Source organism: Mytilus californianus, unplaced genomic scaffold (assembly GCF_021869535.1).
Source record: "Mytilus californianus isolate M0D057914Y unplaced genomic scaffold, xbMytCali1.0.p SCAF_5, whole genome shotgun sequence".
Classification (NCBI taxonomy): domain Eukaryota; kingdom Metazoa; phylum Mollusca; class Bivalvia; order Mytilida; family Mytilidae; genus Mytilus; species Mytilus californianus.
The window spans coordinates 39,300,070-39,320,468 of NW_026262701.1; the positions used below are offsets into that span (position 1 = coordinate 39,300,070).

At 31.6% G+C, this 20,399-nt stretch overlaps 1 protein-coding gene and 1 long non-coding RNA gene across 2 annotated transcripts in view; both read left to right on the forward strand.

Moving 5' to 3' along the window:
• The window catches only part of LOC127701903 (uncharacterized), a 231,899-nt gene that overhangs the window by 75,397 nt on the left and 136,103 nt on the right, over window positions 1-20,399 (forward strand). The window lies entirely within an intron of this gene.
• The window catches only part of LOC127701915 (uncharacterized), a 51,586-nt gene continuing 48,976 nt past the window's right edge, over window positions 17,790-20,399 (forward strand). The window contains exon 1 of the long non-coding RNA XR_007982252.1: window positions 17,790-17,990. This is a non-coding gene — a long non-coding RNA (uncharacterized LOC127701915). The remainder of the gene's footprint in view (window positions 17,991-20,399) is intronic.

A 20,399-nucleotide genomic window follows, 5' to 3' on the forward strand; every position in this document is an offset into this window, starting at 1 on the left:
TTCAGCAAAATTATTGGAAGAGGGTTCAAATTTTGTGAAATCAATTCCTACAGTTTTCAACCAGATCCATGAATCTTCACAGGAAGATTGCACATAATTTTATGTTGAAGTTTTATACCTGATATAGCGGAATTATTTGATGAATTTTTCACATTTTTCCAGACTTTGGAGATTAATATTTTATCTTGGGAGCTTGCTCTTTTTCAGCAAAATTATTGGAAGAGGGTTCAAATTTTGTGAAATCAATTCCTACAGTTTTCAACCAGATCCATGAATCTTCACAGGAAGATTGCACATAATTTTATGTTGAAGTTTTTTACCTGATATAGCGGAATTATTTGATGAATTTTTCACATTTTTCCAGACTTTGGAGATTAATATTTTATCTTGGGAGCTTGCTCTTTTTCAGCAAAATTATTGGAAGAGGGTTCAAATTTTGTGAAATCAATTCCTACAGTTTTCAACCATATCCATGAATCTTCACAGGAAGATTGCACATAATTTTATGTTGAAGTTTTGTACCTGATATAGCGGAATTAATTGAGGATTTTTTATAATTTTTTCAGATTTTGGAGATTAGTATCTTATCTTAGGAGCTTGCTCTTTTTTCAGCAAATTTATTGGAAGAAGGTTCAAATTTTTGAAATCAATTCCTACAGTTTTCAACCAGATCCATGAAACTTCACAGGAAGATTGCACATATGTTGGAGTTGTGTACCTGATATAACGGAATTATTTGAGGATTTTTTCTCATTTTTCCAGACGTTTGAGATTAGTATCTTATCTTGGGAGCTTACTCTTTTTTCAGCAAAATTATTGGAAGAGGGTTCAAATTTTGTGAAATCAATTCCTACAGTTTTCACCCATGATCCCTGAAACTTCACAGGAAGATTGCACATATGTTGAAGTTGTGTACCTTATATTACGGAATTGTTAGAGGATTTTTTATAATTTTTCCAGACTTTTGAGATCAGTATATTATCTTGGGAGCTTGCACTTTTTTCAGCAAAATTATTGGAAGACAGTATAAATTTTGTGAAATCAATACCTACAGTTTTCAACGAGATCTATGAAACTTCACAGGAAGATTTTACATATGTTGAAGTTGTGTACCTGATATTACGGAATTATTAGAGGATTGTTTTCTTATTTTTCCAGACTTTAGAGATTAGTATTTTTTCTTGGGAGCTTGCTCTTTTTTCAGCAAAATTATTGGAAGAGGGTTCAAATTTTGTGAAATCAATTCATACAGTTTTCAACCAGATCCATGAAACTTCACAGGAAGCTTGCACATATGTTGAAGTTGTGTACCTGATATTACGGAATTATAAGAGGATTTTTTTCTCATTTTTATAGACGTTGGAGATTAGTATTTTATCTTGGGAGCTTTCTCTTTTTTTCAGCAAAATTACTGGAAGAGGGTTCAAATTTTGTGAAATCAATTCCTACAGTTTTGAACCAGATCCATGAAACTTCACAGGAAGAATGCACATATGTTTAAGTTGAAAAAGAAAAAGATAAACTGTAGTTTAGAGTAGAGTTCGAGTTTGAGATAAAGTCTTTAAAGGGGCATTAGCTGTCAAATCCATGCTCACCGATTTGACCCAAATTCTCATATTTGATATATAACAAACTAAGACGTATATCGAAATTATAAAAAAAAAGTATAAAATAAACAATCTAGGATGCATGGGCTCGATACTATGTATCAGCAGTTCGTGTGTATTTTAATTTAGACGCCATCTAATTAACCATCGAGTTGTCCTCCGAAGTCTGTCGACGGTCATATAACCCGTTATATCAGAAATATCTATATAAATAGATAGCGAAAACTTGCAAGTGAATAATTCAGCAGCAATGTTTCTTAGCTTATTTTGACAAAATTGAACCGAAATGGTTGTGAAAAGCGAATTATAATTTCACTGTTTCACTTTTTTTAATGATTAAAAAAACATCGTATTTTTTTTTATATCTCGAAGTTAATGCCCCTTTGAGTTAGTTTAATTGCTGACAAAATTGACATAAATTCTAATTGTCCACCAACATTCAATGAAAACAGAAAACTTTGATTTTCTATTTAGTTTTTAGACCGCAAACAAAAAACGTATGCGCTGACAAAAAAAATCTTTTAAATTAATATTGTTTTATACAAATAACCTATTTGTCTTGAGGATTTGGTTGTAGAAATGGTTACTAGGCCTTAATGTGGATGAAACAACTTTCACTCAATCTTTATTGTATTGTCGATTTACATCAGAATAATTTATTAGAGTGTCGCATACCAATATAAAACACAATGAATACATAATTACATAATATGCAATTAAAAATTAAATATAACAATTAAAATATTTGTACATTGTACCCAGCCAAATTACTGACTTATGAGACACTTTATAAAATAACACATACTATAAAACAATTAAAACTTATGCATTAAAAATATCATTACACACAATACCTTCTTCGATAAAACATGTGATGTAAAGGTTTTGCTAAAAATGGTTGAATTGCACCATTTTACATTAAGAAAACAAATTTGTCTTGTAAATCAAGATCGTTAAAAGTTTCACAAATATCACCAGATGTTTTCATTAAATTATATCTTAAATCTGCATAAAAATCGCACCCTAACAAAAAATGTTTTTCAGCCTCAACACAATTCTCTGTACAATATATACAAGTACGCTCATTTAAAGGAATTTTTGGCTTGGTGTATCTACCCGTTTCATCTGCCAATGGTAAACAGCCACTTCTAAAATTTGACAAAACACGTCTATGATGCCTATTACGAACTAGTTTTACATAAGAACTAAATTCTAAAACATTTTTATACTCCCTATAAATACGTAATGTATTACCGTTACATTCATTTCTGTCATTAAACAGTTTTTCCACCCACTCATTTTGATCTATTTCACAGTGTTTGGATTTGATTTCTTGCAACTTATGTTTGAGGGAAAAAGTATCATTAATAACATTTTCAATACCTGAAATCTGTGCTTTCTTTATACAGTTTTTATCCCATGACCAAGAACAATCCTTACTTCACGCATGAACGTTATATGTATGTCTCGTATCGTAAGTTTTGCTCACTCTAAGAAAAAGACGCAAAGCTTCCAAAATTTTTGCTGATTTCGTACTTTTAAGTCCCATATCACCCTGAATGGCTATATTTGACGCATTTGAAGCAAAACTTCCTAAGAATAACCGACATGCTTTGTTCTGTATTACTAGTACATCTCTCCAATTTGTATGTCCCAATATTCCAGAACCATAGTATAGGACGGGCTCCACTACAGACCTATAAAGTTTTGTAAACACATCATAAGTCATTTAACCACACGGAATAAATTTAGCAGATAAGGCTATAAAAAGTGCTCTGCTTACTGATTTAGTAATCTCTCGTACTGTATGTTTATAATCGAAAAGTTCATTTATATGCAGTCCCAAATATCTGTAGGATGAAATATAATCGCCCACAGAAATGTCAAAGCTTTATAAGAAAATTTTACAAAATTCATTCTTCTTCACTTTCTCACGTTTCAATCTTTTATCAAATTAAAATTATGGATTTACTACATGTACTATTTGGGGTCAAATAGAATCCTTAATTTATCCTGCTCATCTAAGCATCAATTCGTGAATACGGGGATACAGTAACAGTTCGCGTTCAAGTGAAACTCTTTAAAATTCGAGTTTTATTTCAAGTAAAATTTTAACTCCAGCTCAGACATGTTCGGTGTTCAAACAGAGATCTGAAACATAGCTTCTCGGATGTTATACCAACCCCTTCTAATATAAACGACCACGATGCACCAATATTTGTTTTCTTCTAATGTCCGACAACTGTTACACGTTTGCATATTTTAAGGTTCTTCATAACAAAAAGACAACAATGGTTGTATTTACACCTCAAAAACTACTCTGAGTGCAGACTTACCTGTGCAGTTTGAAAAGTTCGAAGTTCTGGCATCCACTACATATATAAAATTTAAGTGCATTTAGTGTTTCAGAAAGTTAAAATCTTTTTAGGATTTTGATGGGCATTTTTTTTAGTTCTGCTGTTGGTGTAAAAATAAACAAACACCTGAATTACATTTGTATTGTATCTAATACATACTGCCCACTCAGTTGCACCCTTTAACTTACCTATTTTTGTGTAGATATCTATTGTCCTCTATTGTCCATGCCAATCAAGGACAAACAATACAATACAATACAGTTGTTACCTGAGAGGGAGGGACCTTCTCAAAGATTTAACCCAACTTAGTTTATTTTTAGGTAAACGGACAGAAAGTCACAGGACAAAAAGTCACAGGACAAAAAGTCACTAATAATTTGTTGACAATTGTTTGAATATATAAGAGAAAGATCTTGAAATATTTTCATTTCATTACATATATTCATTTTACAGTTTAGGAAAGTTGATAAATGAAAATTTATTAAATTTTAATCATGCAAACTAAGGATATATTTCTTGGCACCATGAAGCCGTTTAAGTGCCAGTCCACTTTGACATTTTGTTTTCTTAATAATTATTTGATCATTATTGATATTTATTAAATAAATTTTGATTACAAAGTGGATGAATATATAATAGTTCAAGAAAAATACAAACAATTTTTTTTTTAGATAAGTGTTTTCTTCTTCAAAGAAAAATGATCTCAAAACTGAATTGTGACTTTTTGTCCGTGACTTTTTGTCTGTGACTTTTTGTCCTGTGACTTACTGTCCTACATTCTATTTTTACACCTTCTGAAGAAACAGAAAAAAATGTCCATCAAAATCCAAAAAAGATTTTATATCTCTGAAACACAAAATGTATTTAACTTTTATATATCTAGTAAATGCCAGGCCTTAAAACTTGCCCATCTGCACAGGCTAGTCAGTACTCAGAGAAGTTTTTGAGGTGTAAATACAGCCATTTTTGTCCATTTGTTATCATGAACCTTAAATTTTCTTGTCGTAAAACACACTCACTGAGGGGAGTCAGGATTGATTAAATGAACGGGAGGTTTTTCTTTGGGCAATCCTGACATCCCGAGGTGTATTATACGACAGGAAAAACCTTAAAATATGCATTTTCTGACTTATATACAGTCAACAAATATTATTTCTGCAAAGATTTGCAGTATTACCATTCGATTATACCGGCCACACTAAAGTGGGATATTCTTTTCTGGTGCGTTCAGGTTTTAATACGCCCCACGGCTTATTTGGGTGACCTACATTTGTGCGAATTTGAAAATGACTAGCATTACGTTTGCGCGAAGAAATGGTATTATGTTTGCGCGAATTTACCTGTAATTTACCTGAGTTTTAACCTGCGATTTTATCATGAGAATAACTTGAATTTTACGGCGTGTTTTATTTTTTTTTTTTTTTTTTATAGGAAAATGAGTTATCTCGTTGGTTGTTCATATCATATTTGTTTTTCATTTATTGTTTTGAACAAAGTTTGCAATCATACTACATTTTCTTACTTCTAACATTTAAGAAATAATACATGGCAGCCGTAGATTTGTTTTCATTTAACCATCTATTATTGTATCGTCTGCAAAATTGTCCTCAACTTCCTCCGCCGGAAGAAATGACAATCCATTTCCTATTTCAGTTAACTTATATTTGTTTTCATTAGCTCAGCCTAAATTTTGCATTTATCGAAACCAAGCATGTCCAAGATGAAAAAAGACAACCTTTGACTAGTATTTGGATACATTCTAACAAAACAATTCAAATTAATTTCAGTTTATTTTTGTTAATTCTAAGTAAATTTGTTTTAACTTCGAAAATTTACAATTTGTTTGTAAAAAGTCAAGGATTTATTTTCTATAAATTTGTTTTTATCAATCCGCGCAAACGTAGTGAATCTTCAACAGGTAAAGTTCGCGCAAACATAATGCGTATTGTCGCGCATACGTGGATTTTTTTTCGCGCAAGCGTAACGCGCCGGCTCATTTATAATGTGTAATATAACCCACTAATTAATCTAGATATAAACTTTAGAAATCATTGCCCAGTTACATTAGAAAATTACTGTAACTGCATGAAGTAATACAAAAATGAATTGGCACGGTGTATTAAAAGTACAAGTCACTTTGTTAGTAATTTATTGTATCAACTTTCTTTATGAAAGGGGAATGCTATGTTTTTGAGGGTTTTTTTCTTGACATTTTTATCGCTGAAATTCTTGACATTTTTATCGCGGAAAAGCAGATAATTTTTTCATTAATTTTTATACGAACTTATCAGAACAATTGTTTTCTCCTTTTTTTTATACGACCGCAAACAAAGGAGTAGGTCCAGTAAGACCCCTTTTTGGCCCCAAAATATAACAGCTTTACAAAATTGTTAAAATGTAAACTTTAAGTTATTTATTGGTAAGAAGAATGCTTCTGCTACATAAATATGGGCTGTTTTTGACAATACAATGCACATATATCGGGTACTAGCATCCTTTAGTCAGGCTAAATTACTGAAATCTTCACAATTTTAGCATTTTAGTTAAATTTTAGACGGTTTCCGTCTAAAATGAAAGTGGCCGCATTTGTGTTCATTCTTAATATTGAAATGTAAGTTGTATTTGATGATAATACATAACATATATAAAGGTTGAGGATGAACACGGATGCGGCCACTTTCATTTTTGACAAAAACCATCTGAAAAGTGACATTTTTGGCATATTTGATATATTTTTCACATTTAAGCTTGAATCGGAGCGTTTTTAATGACTAAATCAGTTAAAATCTTTCACATAAACTAATAGAATCAATTGAAATAGACACTTAAGTGTTTAAAAAGTGTCCAAAATCCTTCGTCATATGAACCTGAAATTTGAGGCCAAAATCGGCCCTTACCGGACACACTCCTTTTGCGGTCGTATATAACTATCACGTCGTCGTCGTCGTCGTCCGAAGACATTTGGTTTCCGGACAATAACTTTAGTTTAAGTGTATGGATCTCTTTTAAATTTAAGCAAAAGGTTCAATTCCACAAAAGGAAGGTTGGGATTGTTTTTGGGGGTGATGGTCCTAACCGTTAAGGAATAAGGGGCCATAAAAGGGGCCCAAAACAAGCATTTTTCTAGTTTCAGGACCATTACTTGTGTATAAGTATTTTGATTGCTCTGAAATTGTACCACAATGTTCAATACCTCAAGTATTACCAATGTTATTTCAACTGATCGGGCGGAGCTAACGTTTTAATTTGCACAAGGACAGTCTATTTGAGGATGTGTGTGATAAGGATGATTGCCGTTATAATTATTATTGATTTCTAATCACCTATCAGTGCAGTGTCACTAAATGATTTTACAAAAGAATGAGTGTATGATACGGGACAATCAAAAAGAAAGACCGACAATGAAACCATTCAACTCGCCCCACACCCTTAAAAAAAACTAAACACAGAGAGAAAAATATATGGTTTAGTGTTGATTTATTTGCCTTTGTTCCTTAACCTTTTAATTTCCTTTCTTTACATTTAACATGCAACAAGTAAAATCTTTAAAATTCTTCTTGCTGTCCAATTTGGTCGAAGTACCATTTACAAGTTATTCAACTGCCACCATCCCCCAAAAAAAAACATTCGGAATAAAAGGAAGGAAAAAGTGTATCAAAACGTTATAGAACTACGACATATGCATATTTTGCATTTGCCGTCGTCATAGTTATACTTTCATATCCACAATTTCCAAAATGTGACAATAATAACATGTTAAAACTTCGTTTCACTATTTGAGAATACACATACACCAATCTAATTAAAATTAAATCTCCGCACTTGCTCCTCGTTGTTTATATGTCGCGCGCGCGACATATAAACAACGAGGAGCAAGTGCGGAGATTTAATTTTAATTAGATTGCACATACACATACATGTACATGTATTATAGTGTTTACATTTTTAACCGGATCAATGACCATAACTGGACACTTCATTGATGAGTTTATCCCTAAACACCTATCTATAGATGGACTTGTCCATGATGAGCGAACCGGTTAAACCCCGCTCAGTCAAGTGAAATAAATCAAGTAATATAAGGTTGTGATTCATTTTGGGGGTGACTGCCCACATCGTTCAGGAATTAGGGGCCAAAAAGGGGCCAAAACAAGCATTTTTCTAGTTTTCAGATTATAACTTGTGTTTAAGTGTATGGATGTCTCTTAAATTGTACCACATTTTACAAAAAGAAAATTTCTTCAAAATTTCTTTTTTTTGGAAAAGGGGAGAAGGGGGGGCAAAGAAAAATTGGTGGTCACAATTTATTTTGCTAATTCTTTGTATATACTCTGAAAACAGATTTACTAAGTATTGCGCAACAGCACAGTGTATTGCACTCTTAGGTCCGAGTACACAGTTATTTCGTAGTGCATTTCTTTTAGACAATAAATGAAAATAAAAAAAATCCCACCTGCGCTTTCTCAATAATATTTTTACAGTGTGTTGTACTACTTTTGGGACAAATTATATCAAAATTATAGAAAACTTCATCGGCTCTAACTCAAAATATGGACAATTCTATGTTAAGGGGGTCTTGAAATCTTTTGACAGCTTCCGAAGTGCTAATTTTTAACCTTTTTCAGCTGGACCAAATCACTACTTTACTTTACAATTCATGACCCAAATTTTTTTACAGTGTAATTTCATCCCCCTACTTGCTATTAGAGGCATAAAACATGAAGGAATACATTTGGAAGGGTTACTAAAAAAATTGGCAAGCAACACACTGTCCACACTAGGGACTTTATTCACAACGAAATTAAAGGACGATAACTGTGTACTCGGACCTAATAGGATAGAAAAATTTGACCAATCTTAATAAAACTTGGTATGACTAAAGCTTAATAAATTATGAGACTGCTGACAAAATTTCATGGCAATAGGATATATATTATAGACAATATGATAAATTCTATATTCAACTTCGCGTGTTAAATTTTGAAGTTTAAATTGAAAAATTTCAACTATCAACATTTGGGGCTTTAAAAATTAAAATATTGCAAAAAATTACATTTTAAAGGCCTTAATATATGACATATTATGTATTTAAAGCAATAGAATACTCATTTGATTTATCAGACTTATCAAAATTATTTAAAAGTCAAATTTATATGAGCCTGTGCCAAAAAATGGAGGTTTTCCAATGAAGGGGGGCCTTACATGAAGATGTATTATTTTCCAGCAATTTTAAATTTGTGGAGTTTTTTGGTTATAAATAATCCTTACATATGTACTAAATGTACTTTAAATGGAAAGAAAAATTACAAATAGCATACCATATTAGTATAAAAGGGTCTTAAACCAAGTAAGACTGAAAATAATTTAGAGTCAATTTAGGCCGTAGCACATATTTACATTTAAAAATGCATACTGAAGCTATAGGAAATAAAAATTTGTGTCTTTTTTATAATTTCTATACTCAGGTTACATGATACAATAAATCTGAGCATAAAAGGACTCTTGCATTCAACTTTTTTTGCAGACAGTATGGTCTGAAACAAAGATTTTTCACTTTTTAGTGAAAAACTTGCATGCAATTTTAGCCTCAGCAGGCTTATATTTGAACCACTTGCTATTTAACATAAGAAAAGAAAGATACTATGTGAAATGAAACAGGTACAAAAGACATTGTGAAGTGCTTTTAATACAAATTTAGTGAAATCTTTATTATGGACTTCAACTTTTATGTACCTAGGTCCTCACATTTAACTTGATCCAAACAGGCCGTTACACGAGGGTCATTTATACAACACATTTTGCACATATTGTCTGAGTTAATCTTTATTTAAATTCAAATCATATAACCAATTTCAAGTTCTTTGACTACATTTATTCTGTGTCAGAAACCTATAATGTGTCAAATATTTAATTACAATCCAAATTCAGACCTGTATCAAGTTGAATATTGTGTCAATTTTTGCGCCAACTGTTCAGGGTTGTACTTCTGTAGTTGTATCCAGCTGCGCTCGGCGAAGCAGTTTATTTTTTTTGGCAATACAACTTTTTTTTTATAAAACTCAGAATCAGGATCAAATATTATATCCCTCCCCATTTTAAAGTGCATGTGTTTTATTCTATAGAAAATAAGAATAGTGGGTCATTTGATCATTAGATATTGTAAAAGTTACAGACAGATGAAAAAAAACACCAAAAAACTGACATGAAGAGATCACGAAATCGTGATACATGTTCCACGAAAAACGAATATCCATAGTTCAAAGTATAATTTCCAAAACAATGTGAATACATAAGATTTTCAAAATCCTACACACGAATGTGTCAAGACTGGCTTGTTTTGAAGCGTTATTAAAGTTTTGCATTATTAAATTCATGTCCCTTTATTGTACATGTAGCGATAAATTAACAAAACTTCACATTATTTGTTTCGAAAGTTAAAATGTGCGTCAACGACGATTTTTGGTATTTCAGTCCAATAAACGGAGGAAAGAATTGTTTCTGCCTTAAACCTACCAAATACGGAAAATTAAAAAGTAAATCCCCAATTGGTAACAACACACGATAGCTATCAAACGAATTCAATGTTTAAAGGGGCATTAGCTACGAGATATAAACAAATATAATGTGATTTTTTTTTTGTTCAATCACTAATGAAAGTGAAATAGTGAAATAATAATTCGCTTTTAGCAGCCAGTTTGGTTCAATCTTGTCAAAAAAAGTCAAGAAACATTGCTGATGAATTATTCACTTGCAAGTTAATAATTCGACCTCATTGAATCCGTATTCATGTAAACTTCAATTTAACCCCTTAGCTAGAGATGTGTTACGCATGAATTAGGCGTGTTCATCTATTGAAAGGAAAAGAATGTCAATATTGGAAGTGAACCAAAGCTAGGTAAACCGTTTGGTTGACTGATTCGATCCACAAAACTCATTCTTATACAGGTAAAAACAATTATTAACATTTTTTTCAACCTATAATATGAAATCAAACAGACATAGAAAAATCCAAGTGCACTAGTTCGCTATCTATTTATATCTTTATGTGTGTTTACATCAGGTTATATGAACATCGGCAGTCTTCGGAGGACACCTCGATGGTTAATTAGATGGCGCATAGACTAAAATACACATGAAATGCTGATACACATTATTGAATTTATGCATCGTAAATTTTAGACTTTTTATAATTTAGATATATGTTTTAGTATGTTATAAGTCGAATATGAGAATTTGAGTCAAATCGGTGAACATAAAATTTAACAGCTAATGCCCCTTTAAGTAAATCATAGTTTGCATTTTAAACAGGCAAATATGATAAATGGACTTACCCAAAAGAACTTACTTTAACTAAATCTATTGTAACATAAACAGCAGCAGTTGTCCTTTTCTAGATTTAGACATTTCAATTTCTAAAAGGAAACTCCATACTAAAATTTACGACAAAAGAGACGATTATTCATTCCCTATTGTTAATTTTCCTTTTTTAGACGGCGATGTGCCTTTGGCTCCATCATACGGTGTTTATATATCCCAACTCGTTCGGTATGCCCGTATGTGTAGTCATGTCATAGATTTTAACAAACGTAATCAATGCATCACTGGTAAATTATTAAGTCAGGGATTTCGTTACCATAAATTACTTAAAACTTTTACTAAATTCTTTCATAGATACAAAGATTTGATTAGTAAATTTGGCTGTACCTGTAGAAAACTTATTAAAAATGGTATTTCACATCCTAAATTTACGGTAATATTGTACTTAAAGCGCGGAAATCACTATGTGATCCGTGTAAACTCATCGAACCTTTAAACAAACATATTAGTAAGGGTTATCATACCAATGTTGTAATTAGATCTCTGAATATAGTTTACATTGGCACTAATATCGATTTTGTCATTAGAAAATTAAAACATAACTGAATTTGTATTTTCTTTTCAAACGGGATGTAAAGACACACACACAAGTTCATTTTTATCTATAAAGAAGTCACTCCTAACTATCCTACTACCTGTCGATACATTTATTTTTGGCTTTGCACAAGTCATGTCTTCTTTGACTGTTCATGACGTTAAAAAACTAAATCCCTGGGATGTGTTTTAGTTGATTTCAGTCTCTGATGCATGATGTTTTATTATAAAATGTTTTGGCTTTTAAGTAGCTGTCAGTAACTGCGAGTACTCTCAAATCGTACTTTCTTTTTATTTTGACCTGTTGATACTATTTGTAATGCTTTTTTTGTTATTTAATGTTAACATGGATCTTGTCTATATACCAGCTTTGGTTATTTGGTATTAATACAAGTTTTCACTTCTTCGTACTATGAACATCCAAATTATTTCATTTCTCCTTAAATACTGGTTCTTGCACCTGTACAGGAAGTTTTATCTAGCACTTATTGTATAGTTTTATTGTTGATATTCACCTATATGTACCAAGTGTTAAATTAGTTTTATTGATATTAAAGAAATTTCTTGGTATTCCTAAACGGAAGAATTTAAACACACAGAAGAAGAAGTATACATACTTAACAACAAAATTATTTTCATTTACCTGTGTATTATATGACGCAGGTTTTTTTCAAAAGTGATGATCTTCTAAATATTGTTTTAACATTTCACAGTGGTATCATACTTTAACTTTGTTTAAACCTGTTTATTTACTTTTGACCTTAATTATTTATCCCTTATAATTTTTATTAACTATGTATTTGCATTCAGGTGTCACAGATCAAATTTATTCGTTCATTGTGTGTTAATTTACGTTTTTTGATTGAGTTAAGCCTTCCAATTGATATTTTATAGTGTGTCTTTCTATGTTGTGATGTTATACTATTGTTTCAGAAAAGGGAGAAGGTTTGGTACCATTAAAACGTTTAATCCCGCTGCAAATGTTTGCACCTGTCCTAAGTAAGGAATCTGATGTACAGTAGTTGTCGTCTGTTTATGTAGTTCATACGTGTTTCTCGTTTCTCGTTTTTATATAGATTAGACCGTTGGTTTTCCTGTTTGAATGGTTTTACACTAGTAATTTTTGGGGCCCTTTATAGCTTGCTGTTTGGTGTGAGCCAATGCTCCGTGTTGAAGGCCGTACCTTGACCTATAATGGTTTACTTTTATAAATTGTTACTTGGATGGAGAGTTGTCTCATTGGCACTCATACCACATCTTCCTATATCTATTAGTTTGTTTTACAGTCAAGCCTCAGGCTCAGTCTGAGGTTAAACTTTTTCAGTCATCAATAACTTTGTGAAACCTTCATTGAAATTTATGAAACTTGGACAGATGCTTGTTTGTGACCAAAATACAGTATCCAGAGCGAAACTTTGAAAATATTTATTTTCATTTTTCTGTATTTTACTGATAAATGGACTTATTTTTTTTACAGTTCACAAGTAGATACAGTCTGGGGTTAAAGTTTGTTACACATTAATTACTTTGTCAAACCTTCGTAGAGTTTTATGAAACTTGACAGAAGCTTTTTTATGATTAATAAATAGATATATATAATGTCTCAAGCAAACCTTTGAAAATATTTTTTTTTCATGTTAAGTATTTTTTTGATAGATTGACTTCGTTTTTTTACAGTTATCATTTACAGACAGTCTGGGATTAAAAATTTTAAAAGTCATCATTACACTTTTACACTGACAGCAGCAATTGCAGGCGAGAACAGGGTTCCGCGTAACCCCCTTGTGGATTTTTGTAGATTATCCCCTACAAGAGAATATTTTATACCATCAACTATAAAACTAATAATACTGATTTGTACCTTCGAAAAGCAGATTCTATCACAAAATTTAAATCCAATTAAAAAGGCTAAATACTATAGATAAAGATGTACCTAAGCACTATTTATATGGACCGATAAAACTGAATATAATTACTAAGTATAATTCAATTAAGATGCTCCTCATCTTGCTTGATTCATGAATTGTTCAGAGTCAATATAATTCTGACCTATCTAGTCTTTGTGTGTGCAGATTGAGACTGTACACCATTTCCTTTACGACAGCTCCTTATATGCAGACCAGAGAGAAATTCTGATGAACAATCTTAGATGACTCCCTGATGTCCTTATAATGAATGTTAAGTTACTAATATCTGGTAATCTGAACCTCTCGTATGAACAATGGTCTTCATTGTCGATTGAATATATGATCTCCTTAAATCGAACCGAGTCTTGACACATATAGTGTATAAAAGAAAAATCAGAATTTATATAATTGAAATACAACGTAAATGATCAACATTCAGCAAATGAAACAAGTAATAGTTATACACTAAGGGATAGGTCCGGCCGTCGCGGTTTCTTATCCGGACACGCCATATCCCGAAGTGTATAACTAACTTAAACCCGATGCTAAACCACATATTTCTTAAAGACAGATCGATAACTAGTCAAAGGAGTTCTCCCTTCATACTAAATGAACATGAAAAGACCTCGAGAAAATCATGGGCTAGTCTGTGTTAATTTTAATCCCCTTCATGGTAATCCGTTCTCATTATATTACATTGTTAAAGAGGTTGTTAACAAAAGGAAGTTTTTCCAAATGATGAATCTTAATGAGAAATCCGAAGTATTATACTAAGTAACTATAAGTATAATTAATAAATATCAAAATCAAAGTTGCAAAGCTGAATGAAGGTTCATCTTGACCTTTAGCTAGGCTAAACTGGCCGTGTTTTCATCACGAAATTTACCTTAAGTGCAGGCAAACCTCTGCATCTGGAATTGTTTTAACTCATAGCATGACCTAGGTAAAAAAATTATATAAAATTTAAGTGCATTTTATACTTCAGAAAATTAAAAACTTAACTTAGATTTTAAATTAATGAATAATTTAAATTTACGAAAAAAGTGTATAGCAAACCAGTAAAATTAAAGGTGTTGTCAGCAGTAAGGAATTGATAAGGAAATAGTTTTAAAAGAAAAGTATCAGGGACAGTAAAAATGATAAAAAGCGAAGATCGACAGACACCATAATTCCCAACTGGACAAAGTCAAAAAGACAGATAAATAACAGCCCGTCAAAATTACGTAACGAAAATTTAAAGACTGAGCAACATGGATCTTATAGAAAAACCGTGAATTAATTTATGTCATGCACTCTAGATGATAGATCAAGTATATATGCGCAGTTCTCGTCATTCGGTGTCTTCTGCGTTCATTCGATGGACGTCCGTCTTTATCCTATTTGAAAACCACCAATCCAGACGTATATGTATCAATAAGTTTGGTCAAAGTAATCCTTATGCTATGTAGTTTCTGATTTGTGCTTTGTGTTGCCATTGATCAAAGCACTTGGCCGTCAATACGGAAGAAATCAACATAGAGGTAAAATGGATGAGATTTTCTAATATATTGAATACCATGATAGATATAGAAAATCTGACATTCAAGTTCTCAAAATGCTCACAACTACCTTTTTGTTTCTAGATAATAAGACGACTCCTTGTGCTTATGTACCAATTTGTATACCTTAATAATTGACAATCGTTTTCACCAATTTAATAGTTTTAAAGGGTTTAGTTTATTCATTTATGGCAAAAAATTACAACAACCAATTAAAAAAATGTGAAGGAAACAAACGGCGCTTTTGTTGCATTTCTTCATCTCAGTCATAGTTTTGCTTTCAACACAGATCGTAAGCCAAAAAAATAACTGTCATATTAAGACGGCACTTCGCACTGGTTGAAACGGATTTGTGTTTTGCTCAATGTGGACTGATCACGCTCCTGGAATAAAATCTAATTATAAAATTGTGGACAATTTTACGCTAGTCATTTTGGGGCCTGTTATAGCTTGCTGTTCGGTGTGATCCAAGGCTCCGTGTTGAAGGCCGTTCTTTGACCTATAATTGTTTACTTTCTACACATTTTGACTTGAATAGAGAGTTGTCTCAATGGAACTCATACCACATCGTCTTATTTATATAGAAACTTAACATATACTGTCATTGATTGCATGACAATCTCACAGCAAAAAATAAAACCAATGCAAACATTTAGACACCCAAAGGACACACCAAGATACATATGTTAGATAACTTGACAAGAATTTAGATATATATAGGATGATTGATACAAGTGAGCAAGCAAACAGACAGAAAAAAGAGAAAATATGGAGAAGTACACATGATAGAACTAATCTCAAGAATAGATACAATAACTTTTGCATATTGCCCTGAAAACTATAAAAATCGACTATTGCCCTGCCAATATACAGAAGTTGTAAACAGCATTAAAAGACCAGCAATGTAATATTTACAGAATTACCAGTATGACTGAAACAATCAGTTTACTTCTTATATTATACTTTGTCTATTGTCAAAAAATGTTTGGTACATAAGCAGAAGAAAACATGTAAGCTAAACGATCAGTAGTAAAACAACAAAATACCAGTATACATAAAACCGATCAATTTCTTATAGGAATTATTGCTGTAAGATCGCAATTATTACCAATTTCAATATTTTTGTCTATTATCATAAAAAGTTTAGATAAAAACAATCAAATTATAAAGTTGCAATTGAAATTTAACAATATACTGTTATTAATTGCACCGCCAAAACCGAACCAATGCACACATTTAAACATTCAATAGACACAACAAGATACATATGTTAGATAACTTGACAAGAATATAGATATGTATAGGATGATTGATACCAGTGAGTAAGCAAACAGACAGAAAAAAGAGAAAATATGGAGTAGTACACATGATAGAATGAATCTGAAGAATAGATACAATAACTTTGGAATATTGCCCTGGAAACTAATTAAGATATCGATTATTACAAATTTAGTGTTTTTGCCTATTTATTAAAGGTTAATAGATATATATAGACAGAAACTGTTTATATTTTTTTAAAGATCAGCAATACAAGATTTACATAAATCTTACAATGAATAATACAAACAAACCCTCTGTGTCTTTATGTCCGATTTATTGCCTTTAACACATGTTTAAGTGATAATTTTGTACCAGGTTTTGCATTTTGTTTATTATCACTTAAACGTGTATAGATAGGAAGAACATGTAAACTGTACAAATTTTTATCAATAGAATGACATACAAATAACTTGCATGACAGAATCTGTCAATTGGTTGCTCTTAAGTACACCTTTTTACTTTTCATTCGCGCGGTCGCTACGCATCTTTGTTTTAAAAAGCTTCAAATCTGAAATTGCACATGAAACGAAAGATATGCGTGAAGTTTTTAGTTTGTGAATCATATTCAGGTGGATCTACAAAAGAGGAGTCACTGAATCAAAAGAGAACAATTCCGAATGAATATAAAACTATCAACTCTGAACGTCCTAATCGCATTTCAGATCATCAAGAAAGCCGCCCAAACCTTAACACTTGAAAGCTAGGGATGTATAAATATATAAACAGAGTTAGAATATAAAGTGGTAAAGAAATGCAATAAGAGATAATATAAGAAAGCAAATTAAAGAAACATCTCTGCTAATAGAAAATGTATCTCACAACCTGTTTGACATGGGCAAATGTTCTGAAGCGACTCAGTTGTTTATCAAATGACCCTTTCTTTGTATTTGCGGAATTCAATGTAAAAAAAAACTGACCGATAACGTCACTGTTTGATATGGCATAAATTAACCAATTACAAATGTAATTAGATACAGAAATGTACAAAACATTACATATGAGTGTATATAAGTGAAATGCAAAATATGTGATTTGTTTAGATGATTTTTTTTAATATATTCAAGTATAACTTCTATTGCTTGTCAGATACCCAATATTCTTATATTGTTATTACCTAAAGTTTGCTTTTATTAGTAATTTTGTATATTTTCAGACTCACGATAGTGTATACATTCACTGACAGACACTTTTTCAATATGCGCCGATTTCTTTTAACTTGCAATTGTCAACATATTTTTCCTTCCAAGAATGATTTAACGATGTCGGCAACTATGATCCTCTTACTCTTATCCTGTGTTTCTCTTACTTTTTCTGTTGATGCAAATACAATAACAAGCGAGTGTAAAGAAGGTATGTATGATATGTTCATATAATCAAGTTAAATTTTATTACGGTTACAAGTTAACACATTTGAAACAGAAAAACAGAGAACTAGAAAAAGGTAATCACACCTCAACGTCCACCTCCAGACCCTTTCCCACACCCGATCTCCTCCTCTTGTGGGATGTTATGTTTTTCAAATAGAAATATTCCAAAGATCACACAAGGACAGCAACAACTGGTTTATTTCAAATTAGGAAATAAATTCTGAAAATCTATCTAAATCTAAAAATATTAAAATATTTGTACATTTAAAATAACTTGACCATATTGATGAAATGAGCTAGTACCATCAGTCTTAAAACCTTAAACAACTTCATCGTCAAACCAAACTTGCGATGAATTATCATTCGGATAGGAAGTAAAACATTTGTGACATGTTTGAAGATCTCAAACGAGTGTTGTCTTTCGAATACATGTGACAACTTATACCATTTTTGGAGTTTTTTTGTGTGTTTCTTATAAATGTGGAAACTCATCAAAGATGTTGAGGTTATTGTCCTTAAATGAAAATGTTCACCTTTATTTGCCTTTGGCAAAACAATAAAAGGTAGGGAGAGAAAAATTTATCGACAAAAAAGATCAATGATATAGTCGACAATCATACCCTTATAGGAAATGCAAATGTATTTCCCTTCAATGACATTTTCAGTGATTTAAACCCGTATTGGCGTTTACCTTTATGTTCAAAACTTTTATAACAGTAGCAAGACAGCTATTCAAATAGCAAAAATATACAAAAATCTGTAATGAATGCGTTAATAATTTATATGACTTTTTGCAGTCAGGATTCTACATTGTACTTTGTCAAAATTATCTCCCAATTACGCCAGTCAAATTTTACAATCGAAAAAATGGAAGCCATTGTAGGGATGACGGGCTGCCAATTTAGCTCTTGAAAACCCATAAATTTATCCACATAGCACCATTACGATCCTTATATGCCAGTTGTGTTTTAAAAGACAAATTATTTACTAGCTATTGAACATCATTTGATGTACCTTTTCTGCATTCAGTCAACTTAAAACTATTGTGTGATCGGTTGTCAGGTGGAAATTCCGAAAGTTCAAAAACATTTAAAAAATTCTAATTAAATATTTCGTGCAAGGGCAGACTAAAAAAATTCTGAATTTTTCGGCGGAATTTGTGCTTATGCACAAAAAAGATCCACTTGGATTTAAACCTGCCACAATCGACTGTTTTATGAAATTTGTCTATAATTTAAACGTTTAAAAATATCTCCTCGAAGCTTCATACTATAATTCAAGTAAAACACGTATATAAGATGCATAAAATCCCAAATCATGCACCTTTATTAAACTATTAAAGCCCATAGAAACAAATGTAAACAATTCAAATATACCAATTTTGCTGTTTTACCTTCTTTAACGAAGAGTTCAATTTCTTTTGTTTAAATTCCACTGGGTTTCCGCCTGATTGAGTGAGTATTTACGAAGAAAATCTGAATTTGATATAACATGGGTCAAACAGAAATTAAAATATATTAAGAATATGTCTACAATGGTATAGGTTGCTATGTCCAGCTCGCACATTTTTACTTGTATGTGATCAGTGAGCCGTGAAATCGTTTTCAAAATCCCATTTTTGCCTTAATATTAAACAGTTCATTTAATAAAAAATGACAATTATGTTCTAAAAGGGAGGCGATAGATAACAAAGGGACATTCAAACTCACAAGTCAAAACTGAACTGAAAACGCCACGGCAAACAAACGAAAAAAGACCAAAAGACAAACAACAGTATACAAAAAACAACATAGAAAACCAAAGACTGAGCAACACGAACCCCACCAAAAACCGGGGATGTTTTCCGGTTTTCTGGAAGGGAAAACTAAGTTTTGAAACATATTTACTAAGTTTCAAGTTGAGATCACTACAAACTACCATACCAAAACTTTAATCTGTTATAATATATTATATTTATGTTCAGTTAACCGTGAAATATGGATCAAAACCCTAGTTTGGCATACATACATTTCCATTCTCAATTTTGTAGTAAACAGCTTACTTCATAGTGAACTTAAACATAGTTTCAAGTTCATGTGACCACACACTACCCTTAACATACACTTTAATCTTCCTTATAAACCAAAAACTAAAACCGGTACTGGACGATTAGAAGGACGGATGCACAGGCCAGACAACATAATTCCCTTTTCTATCGTTGGCGGGCATTAGAAAGAAAAGAAATTATTATAAGTGATTGACGCAAATTTATGAACATAATATGATTAAGTAACAGACAAATCTCTCTGTATATCAATATATAAGCATTCGAAGCAATAATTCGGTCTCGTTGAAATTTTTATTGCATTTATTCAATAAAATGATGACAATCTATCCGAAGTTAAAAAGGTTC